A 13,096-nucleotide genomic window follows, 5' to 3' on the forward strand; every position below is an offset into this window, starting at 1 on the left:
GGGTTGAGATGGGAAGTTAGTGTCCGAGTGGATCGAGGTCACGATAGCTCAAGTGGTAGAGCAGCGGCGTATCTAGCCGAAGATCGTGGGTTCGAATCCCGCTCGTGGCACTGACTTTTTTATCTCAACTACAAACAAGCGGACCACGAAAATCAGTGCATTTTTATGTAAGGTTTGTGGTTGAAATGAAAAAGAATCGCCGAGAATCGAATCCTGGTTACACTACATTTGAAAAATGGCAAAGATGACAGAAAACTGGAAAGGTTGTAGGTTCAGATGGAGAGTTGGTGTCCGAGTGGATCGATGTCACGGTAGCTCAAGTGGTAGAGCAGCGGCGTATTTAGTCGAAGGCCGTGGGTTCGAATCCCGCTCGTGGCACTAGATTTTTCATTTGAACCAAAAACCTTACATAAAAAGATTAATTAATTGAAAGAATATAAATACAGTTGTCTATATAGAATTCTTAACATTTGCTCAGATCATAATTTGTTTTTTAATCATTTACAGGGTTGGTTGTTCTCAATGTCACCATAAAAGTTGTAACTTTGCAAAAAGATGATTCTGCAGAATCTGCAAGTCGTGAAGAAAAATACTACGTGGAGCCAATTCGCGTAAGCTTGATTGGATATAATAAAGCTAGTTTGATATATCTTTGTGCCCGAAAGAAGAAAACTTGTAAAAAAAAGTAACGATGTCAATATAAACTGTATAAGGAGGTACAATTGAACGAATCATACCAAATGATACATGTACTTGCTCAATATTTATTTATAATTTTAATAGCACGACCTAGCATTTTACGACAGTTTTTGTAGATATCTGCATTACAATTTTTACGAGGCACGAGGTTCAAATTGATTTAAAATGTTCACAATTTTCCCTTTATATGAAAGTGTCGTAATTCGTGTGTTTTGTTCAATTAAATTGACATCACATTAAAAAAAAAAATATTGTTCTTATATCTGTGATAAAGCATGGTATGTTTAAAAAATATGTTTTAAAAATAAATGTTATAATTGAAAATAAATTAATAAGAAATTTTGAACGTTGTACATATTAGTAATTTTAATAAAACATAAAACAAGATTTAATTAAACAAACCAGTTTATAAAAATAAAAATAAAAAAATAAAAAAGACGACCATTCTCATGACAATAGTAATCGTCAATAAAGTCTAAAAATTTGCTATCAAGTGGATAAATTGAATTGCTGTTTCAATGAATTTGTACAAAAAATCACTTAGTTAAAGAATAGTTTTTTGTTTTGAAAAATTATACATTACACGTTACGTACCTTTTGATTTTAAGATGTTTAAAAAAAATACTTTAACAATGATGTGATAGTTATCAATAACGTTTTATTTACAAGAGTTTTTTTTTAAATGTTGATCAGTGTGAAAGAATTTAAAATTGTAAAAGTACAGTTTTGAGAAAAAGGAGGGTAGCGGTTGACAGAATGTAAATCACCCATTATTTTAAATTGTAGGCACGAACACGTAAGCCAGTAATGTTATTTAAATTTAATAATCCATATACGGTGAGTTCTAAAGTTTGATTACATTTTAAATATATATGTAATTATCATTACGCGAACTGGTTTTTTTTCATTCGTTTTGGGTCCATTTAAAATAATTTTCGAAAATTCTTTATCACTCTAATTTCAGTCTTCCAAAATTTTATGCACTTGAGATCATAAAATACATGTTCCGGTTCTCCTACTCGCATAATCTATTTTCTAACACAAATAACTTAACAATATCTCTGAATGAAAAACTAATTTTGATTATTTTCTTGAAAGTTTAGCTTATGTCATCTGGATAAGTCTGTGGGCTCTGACATCAACTCGTCTTTTGTTTTTTAGGGATCTTGATTATACAGTCTACTGCCATTTATTGTCTGATTCTAATCATCTAGTGCGGTTGGTTTTTAAAATGAGGTGTGACCTACATTGGCTAAATAAAACCCATTGGGTGGCCTTATGCCCTATGCTCCTTTGTAACATTACAATCAGAGAAAAAGTGTTGCATATTTTAAATAAATTCGTATGCTCCACCTAGGCCGCAGTTGCATGTATACCGATGACTGATTACTAAGCTAAAATCAGAATCTATCCAACTCGTAAATCAATTCATAATTGCAAGGCACTACAGGTAAATTTCTTAAACTATCGACTTTATTTTTTTTCTCGTTCTTTCATTTTTTTGCATTGGGCTTTCAATCCGAAGGGTTTTCACTTTACAATGTGCTGACCTGAGGGTTTATACGTCATCGAAGATCATCTACCCCATTTGTGATTGGATCCCTGGGATCCCCTTGAAGCCAAATTTTCCCAACCAATCTTGTTAGGCTCCAACGTGAGCTTCGTACAGCTAGATCATTTCAGCTCCCAACGCATGCACTCTATAATCTAGCCTACAATTAACTAACTGTAATACAGTCGCGCATATAAATACATTCATACTTATAAACTAATTCATTGCATCATTTTGGATCGATATTCCTCCATTGACCCTAAACGCACACACTTCTGGAGAAGCCTTGGCAACGCTATATTTCACCATCATCCCTCACTACTCACGCTAATAAATACACTCACTCAAAAAATAAAAATAAAACAACAATAAAGCATATCTATATATGATAGAAAAACACTCACGTCCTCCAAAAAGCGGAACAGGACCCAGAAACTCTCCACTGTGCCCAAGAACCATTTTCAAATTCGATTATTATTATTATTATAAAATAATTTTCAACATATTAAAATTATAAATTACAATTACGAAAAATTCACGGTCCAGTTACATTGATTATTAGATTCACCGATTATTATCAGTTTATTATTTTTATCGATGACATAATTAATTCCATAGTAAAACAGTATATTTATAACACTTTCTATATAAATTTGGATATTTAAACAAGAACGTATTTAATAAAAAAGAAAGGTGATTATTAAGAAGTGCACTTATTTTTCTTGTGATTATTAAATAATCAACGAAAAATTTAATGAGAAAGTCAGGTGCTTCGATTTGATCCATTTTTAAACGGCTCACTGCAGTTTATAAAGATAGTTAAACAAAAAAACAATTTTGAATGAAAATGCCAAACCAAAAAATGTTTTTATTTTTTTTTAAATATTGTACTTACAAAGCTAGGCCCATCTTTTGTAATTATTTATCGGCCGCTGTCCGTCCTTATTCGATTTTTCTTTTGAGTGAAAAAAATCCCAATAAAAATTTATAAAACCCTTTTTTCCAAACTGTCCGACCGATTATTCTAAAAAAAAACTTTTTTATACAAAATAGATATTTATAACACAAAAATCAAACAGAAAATCAATGATATACTCAATGATTTTTAGGGTAAATTAATAATTAAGCTCTACACACACGTACATAAAATATTCTCGTAAATTTAAGCTTACATAATAAATAAAAATATTATAATGAAATGTTCATGTGTACAATTCGAACGGGAAAACAATAATTGCTGAATTGTGCCAGGATTTATTAGAATAACTGTGACTTTACAGATAGGTATATGCCAAACGTAACTAAATAAACATTGGTGCTAAGGATTTCGACGTAATCATTTTTTAAAAATAACTATAGATACTACATAAAAATTAATGATCGTTGTTTAGAAAAAAAAACCTGTTGTCAAAGTTTTTATCAAAACAAAAAATTATTATTGAGGTAAATTGAATTTTAAGAAAAAAAATCGATAGCAGAATATATTTGTAATATAAATATAAATATATATATAGATATATAAATATATTATAAATTATAGTAATAATGCAAAATATATACACTACTATGTATAATAACGATTTTGTATTATTTTAAAACAGGGCAAAATTAAAATATGTATAGTTTTTATATGGAAAATTGATTACTCATAAAATGTATAATTTTATATGAATGAATCGCAATGATTTTAATTGTTAGAATAATAGCATTATTGTGTATTGTCAATATTAAATTATTTCATGTATTCTATTGATTTTTAATTGTTTGTTAGATAATTATAGTAAACGCCGTGATATGTGTTGCTGTTAGAGATATAGTAGTGTAGTTTAGATTTCCAATCACTACTAATCAGCGATGGTTGATACTGAATGGGAACCAATAGTCTAAAATAAATATTAAAAAAAAAAGAAAGAAAATACCAACCAGGTAAATATGTCGTTCAAGGCTTTGATGAATTCAGATTCTTTTCTGTGTACAAAGCTTCCCACATGCGTCACTAATTTGCCTGTGAATCATATATTTTTTTGGATAGTTCAGTAGTTGTTACACATAAAATAAAAATGTACTTGGGAAAAAAACTAGCGTTAGTGGTGGGTTATATGTTATAATGTTGCTAACTTAATATTGCATTAGACAGAAAATAATTAACGCATATAGTAGAACACCGAGCATTGTTTAGAGTGCCTAGCGCAGAAAGAAACGAAAAAAAGTGTATGTATTTATTTAGAAAAAAAATTATACCTTTAAAGACACAAGCGTGTCAAATTCGTAGTTTAAAAAAATAAATATATATAAATACATATATATTTATTTTATAAAAAGTAAACTTTTTACTGTTGTTTTGTACTATTCAGATAATTGTGAACTTATATAAAATTTGTTATGAGTCGGCCTACTGTTTGGCCCTAGTTAGTGTTTGTATCATGTAATTAGTGAGTGAAAAAAAAAAGAAATATTTAATACGTAAAAGAAGGTGGGTAGTTACACTGGTTATATTGTAGAATTACAATAAATATTGTTAATGTTTTCATAAAGATTTTATTTCGTCTTTACCCCGAGAACATCCACAACTTATGTTGACTAAACATCTGAATATTTAGGAGTAGAAAATACCCAGTTGAGGTCATCACACATCGCAGTCTCCGATTGGTGATGAATATTCCAAAAGGGTAGCAAAACCGGACTTTTTGTTGTTTGATGACTTCAATTGGTTATTTTCTACTTCTTAATCAACCAAGATGAATTTTTAAGTGTTTCGTGTGCATGCTATTTGTCAGCGTGAATTACCCAGATGAATATCGAATAGTCTCGAGTATGGTATGGTAAAAAAGATACGAGGACGCTGGGTTTGCGCTTCCCAGGCACTGCAGCGTTCTGGCTTATTGTACCTTCCTAGTTCCTTAGATCAGTCAATAGACTCAATCATTCTCCTTAGAAGCATCAGGTCATTGACTGTCGCTGCTGCAATTTGATTCCCTAAGTTTTTCCATGCGTTAGGTTAAACCTCCAATGAGCTGTTGCTTCGCATCCGAAGATGATAAGAGTGGCTGTTTCCTCCTCCTCATTACATAATCTGCAAATGGGATCATCCCTGTATATACCCATGTTGTGTAGATGTTTTCTCAGATGCCAGTGACTGGTTAGTAGTCCTACCACTCCTTTGAATTTGGCCCTCTCCAATTGCAGCAATGCTTTTGGCAGTCTTGGTGAGGAGAAGAAGAAGAAAAACTAGTATATTTGACCAAATATTTACATATGTACAGATTGCAACCTGACTCTTTACATTTGCGTTAGAAATGCGAAAGACACTGGGCTTTATAACCTTCTACAACCTTCATATTGTAATGATTTTGTATTGTTTAGCCTGTTACTGCGTTTAGCGGGGAAAACTGATTATAAAAAAAACCGCTGTCACTTAGTCTTGGTGAGGGTTGTTCCATCATAGAGTTACTATGTCTAGCACCGCTAGAGTTTATCCATTCTGCGATGGAGGATTCTATATTTGTTATTGCTATTCCAAGTATAGGTTTGGGGCCTATGTATGGTCTTGCAAATCCTCCTCTGGCCCGTCTGTCTGCTTTCTCGTGACCCAAAATTCCCCTGTGCCCTGGCACCCAAGATATCATCAGGTTGTTGTGTTTTCCCAGGTTTTGGAGATTTTGGATGCATTCACTGACTAATTTTGATGAGATTGTTTTAGATGCTAATGCTTTAATGGCTGCTTGGCTATCAGATCTTATGAGGATTTTTTGTCAGTGTAATCTCTTTTAAGTTTTTCCAGGGCACAAGCATTGATGGCATGCTTGAATGTATTCCTGCTTGAAAGGCCGAAGTGTACTTTCCTAATGAGTTTGCTTGCTCAAATTTTGGGCTTATACCGTAAACGCCCGATTCGTTTCCTTCGTTTGTTTTGGAGCCATCTGTATACCATATCATTGTATCTGATGCTCTCCTCTGTTCTTCCTCTCCTTTATTGAGGAGACTTTGTGGGAAGTTGTGAAGAATGTTTCCAGGATAATATAGTCAGTCTCCATTTGTAATAATGGGTGTCTGATTTTGTTGATTACGGTTGTATGCCCGAATTGTTTAGTTCCTTTTTTAATTTTTTCTGGAACCTAAGCGAGCTTTACCTAGCCTCTCCTTGTATAAATATTTCCAATGGAGGTAGGTTTAGCAGAGTTTCTAGTGTGACAACAACCGACGATGGCCTCGGGACTTCCTTGACCCCTAATCATACACACTGAGTGCGAGCAATAGCTGGCATTAGTGCTAGTGTTGTGTGATATATTAATCTTGTGTATATATTTGTATAGAATACTATCATGTCTAGGTACCAAATAAATTATTCAACGTATAAGAGTTACATGTAAGAATCGCCGTATTAACAGTGAATGCATATGTTCAAATGTTATGTGTAAGAAGTATCTTCAATATACATTGAAAATTGAAATGGACCAAGTGTGCTTCCCTGAGGAACACCAATATATAAGGTGAGAATTCATTTCCTCAGCATTAGATAGTACGTATGATTGAGGATGTTCTTCTTTTTCCAAAGCAAGCCGAGTGTCAGGCTCGATCAAAGGCTTCTTCTAAATCAAGAAAGATACGCAATGCTGTTTTTCTTAAAAGGGAAAGACGATATTGTCAGCAATACAATGTTCACAGATAGTGTAATGAGCGGAATCTAAACTGATGAACTGGAATAACATTAGAATATTCAATTATGGGCATAAACGTCGGTGTAGTTTATCTAAAATTTTGACAAAATAGATAGGAGACAAATAGGCCAGGAATAAGGAAAATCAGAAGAATCACTAATTTCGTTGTCTGCTTGACCAATTAATATATTACAATTAATTAAGGTTTTTAGATGAGATAAAAAAGTCAATGGCACGAGCGGGATTCGAACCCACGACCTTCAGCTTGATACGCTGCTACTCTACCACTTGAGCTATCGTGAACTCGATCCACTCGGACACCAACTTCCCATCTCAACCCCACTCTTGATTTTTAATTTTGTCTTGTTTTAATTACCTTGCTCACTGTTACTTGTTACCTACTTTAAGTTGTAATATACTACAAATTATATATTAAAAAAAAAAGTTTTAAATAAAGTTATTCCAGTGTTTTGTTCAATTTTCTTCCTAACCATCATAATCAAATAATTTTTTTAAAACGTATGAATTTTAGATCTCGTTTAATTTGGGTTACATTAAAATAGGAATGTTGTAATTGATAATAACGACAAAATTACTTATACTTAGTTTGAAATAAACTACAATAAATATGAGTGTCCTGTTCTGACACTACTCGACGAAAATGGTATAATTTTCTGAGCAAAACCACGAAATAAATTGTTAGTTAAATTTTATGAGCAAAACCGTGTAATAAATTGTTAGTTAAATTCATTATGTCAAAAAATGGTATTCCGGCATTTTGATCAATTGTCTACCAAACCATTAAGGTTAATTAAAAAAATAAAATAAAAAATAATAAATTTTTGATCTCGGTTAATTTGGTTTATATTAAAATAAGTATGTTGCAATTAATATAACGATAATAATACATGCAGTTTGAATAAAAATATGAGTACGACTATGCTCGACGCTACCCGACAAAAATCTGGACAGTGGGGATCCCATAGCGTAGAATAGGGTAGCGTTGCGTGGCATCGGGCAGATGTGCACAGGGGTAATACAATTTTATGGATAATTGGACTTTGGATTTGCGTCGGGTAGCATCGGGTAGCGTTGCATCGGGTAAGTGTGTTCCCGGCTTTACTCATGGATGTGACGATCCCTTTGTGGCATACTCTAACTTGAGATGGACGAATGCTAGCGTGGTGTTCCTCAAATAATTTTGACACTTTTCTGAATAAAATGGGGTAACAAACTCAAAATGGTCAATTTTCGAAATATTACAAGTAAGAGGGGCGCGTTATGTGCCAATCACGATGAAATTATAAATAACGACAAACAAGCTTGCAACTTGAATATAATTTCTATTTTTTAAAAATTCCATTGCAATTTTTTTCTTTTATAAAAAAATATGGTAATAGCACGTCGGCTGGAAATTTATTACTAACTGCAGTCCTCAAAAGTTAGAGATTTGTTTTGGCATTTTTCATTTTCTACGGGCCACTCGTCGAATCCCTTCTCGTTGAAGGCCTTGAGGGCGCATGTTGCCGCTTCTGTGATGTCTTCATTCAAAAAATCTGAAAATCAAATCGATCACAATTTATTTTTAAAATTTATTTATTTTTATTGCTAGCGATCACAAATGAGTAAAATTATGCTGTTTGCTTTCAATTATTAATACGTTCACCATGCTTGTAAATCATTTTTTGTTTACAACAAACTATTGCTAAAAATTGAAATTTGTAATTGGGTAATATGACTTTACCTTTGGATTCAGCATTGCATTCCCCTCCTTTTGAATCAGGTGAACACCATTCATTTTCCCTAAGCTGAAATGAAGTGTTGGAAATTTAGTACTAATCAAGTATATAGAAATAATTTTTAAATTTTATTGAAACTTATCGGAAACATAAAAATATTTAAGTGAGTACTGATTCACATTTATTTTCTGAATAGCATTAAAAATCAGTTGATTCTAAAGTAGATAAAGGTAAAATGCTACTAATAATTCATAATTTGTAAAAAGAAATCTTATTCTCTTTACCAGTGCTTCAATTGGAAAATTGAAGTTTAATTGTTGGTCCAGTAATACATCTAAGTACTTTACTTTAATTACAAAAGGAAGAGATTTGCAGAAACAATTTTATATACTTCTTTATGAATGGAAAACGGGCTCTGTTTGTTTAATTCTGGTATGTTTCTCAATGAAAAGCATGTAATATTAGTATATTCCAAAATTAAAAGCAGAAAATTTGATCAGGCAAATATTGTATATACAAAAATTCTTTATTAATACAGTTTTTAGAAATGTTCGAAAAATATTTCGCTGAATAAATAATAGCAGTGTCAGCGTAAAGATTTCACAGGAAATGTTCTATTTTAGTAAATCGTTAATGCATATAAGGAAAAGTATAGGACCCAAAATTGTACCCTCCGGTAACCCACATTTAATTGATAAGGGTGTACTACTAAAACATCCAATTTTTTTCTTCTGGAGCCCTGTCAGAACGATATTATTTAAAGAGCAGTTCCATCAATGCCAATTTTAGAAAACTTATTAGTATTATACGATCAACAGAATCAAATGCCTCTTTTTATCATCCCTTCAATGCCTACAATCTTTTTGTATTAGCAACCGATTCGTGAGCATTCACATTATTAACCTCAAGTTCTCCTAGCTTCTCCTAGCTAATGTCTAGGAAGGAAATCAAACTGATTATTAGAACATATTGTTCTTGCAAAGAAACTGAATTAATCGATTTTTTAATACTTTTTCATGATTTTGCTAAGGATAGGGATAACGGATTTATAATAATGAAAGTATGAAGTTTCAAGATGTACAAAAGAATTGAAGTACTTTTGCGATTTTTTATAAAGAAAATTTGTAAGTTACTTCCCCTCCAACTGGCCAATGTATGTTTTGAACTTGCTATTAGAGACTACATTGTTTAATAACCAGCTTAAATTACGGTAAAACAGCTCTTTTTCTTCTACACATCAGAACAGAGGAACCGTACACTCACTGCCGTGCTAAAGCGCAATTCTCATATCGGATGGCATTCGTACACCCTCTCTATATGTGGCCAAGGAATGGAACCGTTCAATTAATTGTTACACGACTCGACGGAAGACAAAAAAAAAGATATTACTAAATAAAATAAAAGAAACAAAGAAAATAAGAGTGATAAATAGATAGATAGATAGTGAGAGACAGTCAGTGAGGCAGACAGACAGAAAAAAGAAGGATAGAGAAAGGGATAAAGAGAGATTGAAGAGAGAAGGAGAAGAGTGGGAAGAAAAAGAGAGAAAGACAAGAAAAAGAGAGGAGAGGGAGAATGGAAAGAGAAGGAAGTAAAAGAGAAAAAGAAGAGAGAGAGTGCGAACAAAAAGAGAGAGAGAAAAGAAAAAGTGAGGAGAGAGAGAGAGAGATTGGAAAGAGAGGGAAGAAAAACAGAGAAAGAAGAGACAGAGAACGAGCGAGAAGAGAAAGGAGTGAACGAGTGGAAAGAGGGAAAGAAGAGAGAAAGCGATGAGAAAGAGTGAAGAGAAGAAGATAGAAAAAGAATGGAAAGAGAAGAAAGAAAAAGAGAAAAAGAAGAGAGAAGAGAGAGCGCGAAGAGAAAGAGAGGGAGAGAAGAGAGATAATTGAAAGATAGGGAAGAGAGAGAGAGAGAGAGAGAGAGAGAGAGATTGAGCAGAGAGAAAGAGTGTGTGTGTGATTGAAATAGAAAGGAAGGGAGAGAAAAAAATCACGGAATTTTTAGGAAAAAATGTTATATGTCTGATACCTGGAACAATCCGTATCTATAATCATGTTTCTCGATCTCTTTCCTTAAGTGAAACGAAACCACTGCTGCCATCCATAAAAATACAAACCACTAAAAATGTAAAATAAATAAATGAAAAAGAAGATATTATTTTCTAATGATAAAAGTGAAGTTTATATAAAACAATTGAGTTTTCTTGATTCTATTCTTCCTCTTTTAATTCATGAATAACTTACAATGGTCCGTGCTGTTTGTTGGGAAGTTATGTTTCTTCAATTCTTCCCGGAGTTGGCACTTATCGTAATGTTTAACTATGGACATCAAGGAAAAGTCTTCTGAAGAACTGATAGTGGCAACAAGAATCGAGAAAACACAGAGAAATTTCCTTAAAACGATCAAATATACGACGATTTAATGAAATGTGATAAAAGAAAGATTAATCCGAAAACTTACATTTTATAATTTTTCGATTGACGTTTAGAACTGATTTATTAATTTGCCATCTAGGTTTGCCTTTATATCAGGGAGGTGAAAGACGCACGAAGTCAATATTGACAAAACCTGGCAACGTAATGTCATTTTACATCTAGCTCATATTTGAATTGACACAATCACGTAAATTGACTTACGAAAATAGGTAAAAACATGATTTTAAGCAAGGAACAAAATTGATATTTGTTTTCTCACACACCAAAAATATTGAATATAAATTTTTTACATCGATTCACAAACCTTGACACCGATTTAGAACCATATAAATTACACGTAATGGTATAAACTTGGCCTAAATAAATAAACTAGGATGGGAGATATAAAATGAAATGTTTGAAGAGTTTTCGTAAAATTCATCTTTATTTTTCCGAAAAGCGCACTTGAAGAAGAATTTAGAACAAATCCTTTGAACAACCTGTGCTGCGTGCTATGAATACTGCCAGCCGTGCTTTAGAGAGAACAGCTTATCCTTGGCTATGCGAAGGGCTTCTTGGATAAGCCCAGGACATCCGCTTTATAAATTCCTAATGATCTCTGTCAGTACAGAAGGTTCATCTGTTATTAAAACTATATTGCCACTGCAAACAATGGAGTTCTCATTTTGTGCTTTCCCATTTTTAAGTTTCACCAAATGAGTTTGGCTAAAAGCCTTACAGGCAAAACTGTGCACTTGTGACACCACAGTTTATTTTCGGTATTTCGACATTATCAGTGTTTCTGTACGTAGACCGATGGGAATAATTAAAAAAAACTTAATCCACCGAATGCACTTACATCTGTAACACCCTCCTCACACGGTTTTATAGCCTAAAAAACAACTTTTTTTTGTATAAAAGGTTCTATTTACAAATTTGTTGTTTACAACTATCCGCATTTCGAGTTTAAAGCCGGGAACACACTTACCCGATGAAACGCTATTCCTTGTCACGTTTTGGTATGGTGTGCACATTTATGCGACGTCAAGCGCACTCTACAGTCACACGGCGTGCAACACAAATCACTATCACAATCGCAACGCTTATTTTGTTCTTAATGCACTATTTTGAGCAAAACCTTGTAATAAATTGTTGGTTAAATTTTATGAGCACAGCCATGTAATAAATTATTTGTTAAACTTAATTGTTTTAAATAAAGTTATTCCGGTGTTTTGATAAATTTGGTTTACGTTAAAATGAGAATGTTGTAATTAATATAACGACAAAATTACATATATATAGTTTGAAATAAACTATAAAAATATGGGTGTCCTGTTCTGACACTACTCCACGAAAATGGTGTAATTGTATGAGCAAAATCATGAAATAAATTGTTAGTTAAATTCATTATATCAAAAAATGGTATTCCCGTGTTTTTATCAATTTTCTACCAAACCATTAAAATTAATACATTACAATTAATTAAGGTTTTTAGTTGAGATGTAAAAAGTTAATGGCACGAGCGGGATTCGAACCCACGATCTTCGGCTAGATACGCCGCTCTCTACCACTTGAGCTACCGTGACCTCGATCCACTCGGACATCAACTCCCCATCTCAACCCCACCTTATGAGTTTTCCCTCCTTTTTGCCATTTTTAATCTCAACTAAAAACCTTAATTAATTGTAATGTATTAATTGGTCAAGCGGACCACGAAATTAGTGGAATTAAAATTAATTTTTTTTTTTAAATAAAAACATGAATTTTTGATCTTGGTTAATTTGGTTTATATTAAAATAAGTATGTTGTAATTAATATAACGACAATAATACACATAGTTCGAATAAAAATACTTCAACTGTACACGATGCGGCCCGACGAAAATCTAGACAGTGGGGATCGCATAGCGTCGGGTACGTCAGCGTGGCATAGCATCGGGTAGATGTGCACGGGGTTAATGCAACCTTATGGAAAATCGGAGTTTGGATTTGCGTCGGATAGCGTCGCATAGCGTTGCATCGGGTAAGTGTCTTA

General features: G+C 32.9%; 1 protein-coding gene across 3 annotated transcripts in view; it reads left to right on the plus strand.

Annotated features, from left to right (window-relative positions):
* The window catches only part of LOC106663555 (acetylcholine receptor subunit alpha-like), a 110,857-nt gene extending 109,875 nt beyond the window's left edge, over positions 1 to 982 (plus strand). For all 3 annotated transcript variants that reach the window (XM_024229826.1, XM_024229825.1, XM_024229827.1), the window contains exon 13: positions 508 to 982. The gene's annotated coding sequence lies outside the window, so the exon portion shown is untranslated. The remainder of the gene's footprint in view (positions 1 to 507) is intronic.
* The last annotated feature ends 12,114 nt before the right edge of the window (positions 983 to 13,096 follow it).

This window comes from Cimex lectularius, unplaced genomic scaffold (assembly GCF_000648675.2).
Source record: "Cimex lectularius strain Harlan isolate CLEC.00 unplaced genomic scaffold, Clec_2.1 scaffold427, whole genome shotgun sequence".
Taxonomy (NCBI): domain Eukaryota; kingdom Metazoa; phylum Arthropoda; class Insecta; order Hemiptera; family Cimicidae; genus Cimex; species Cimex lectularius.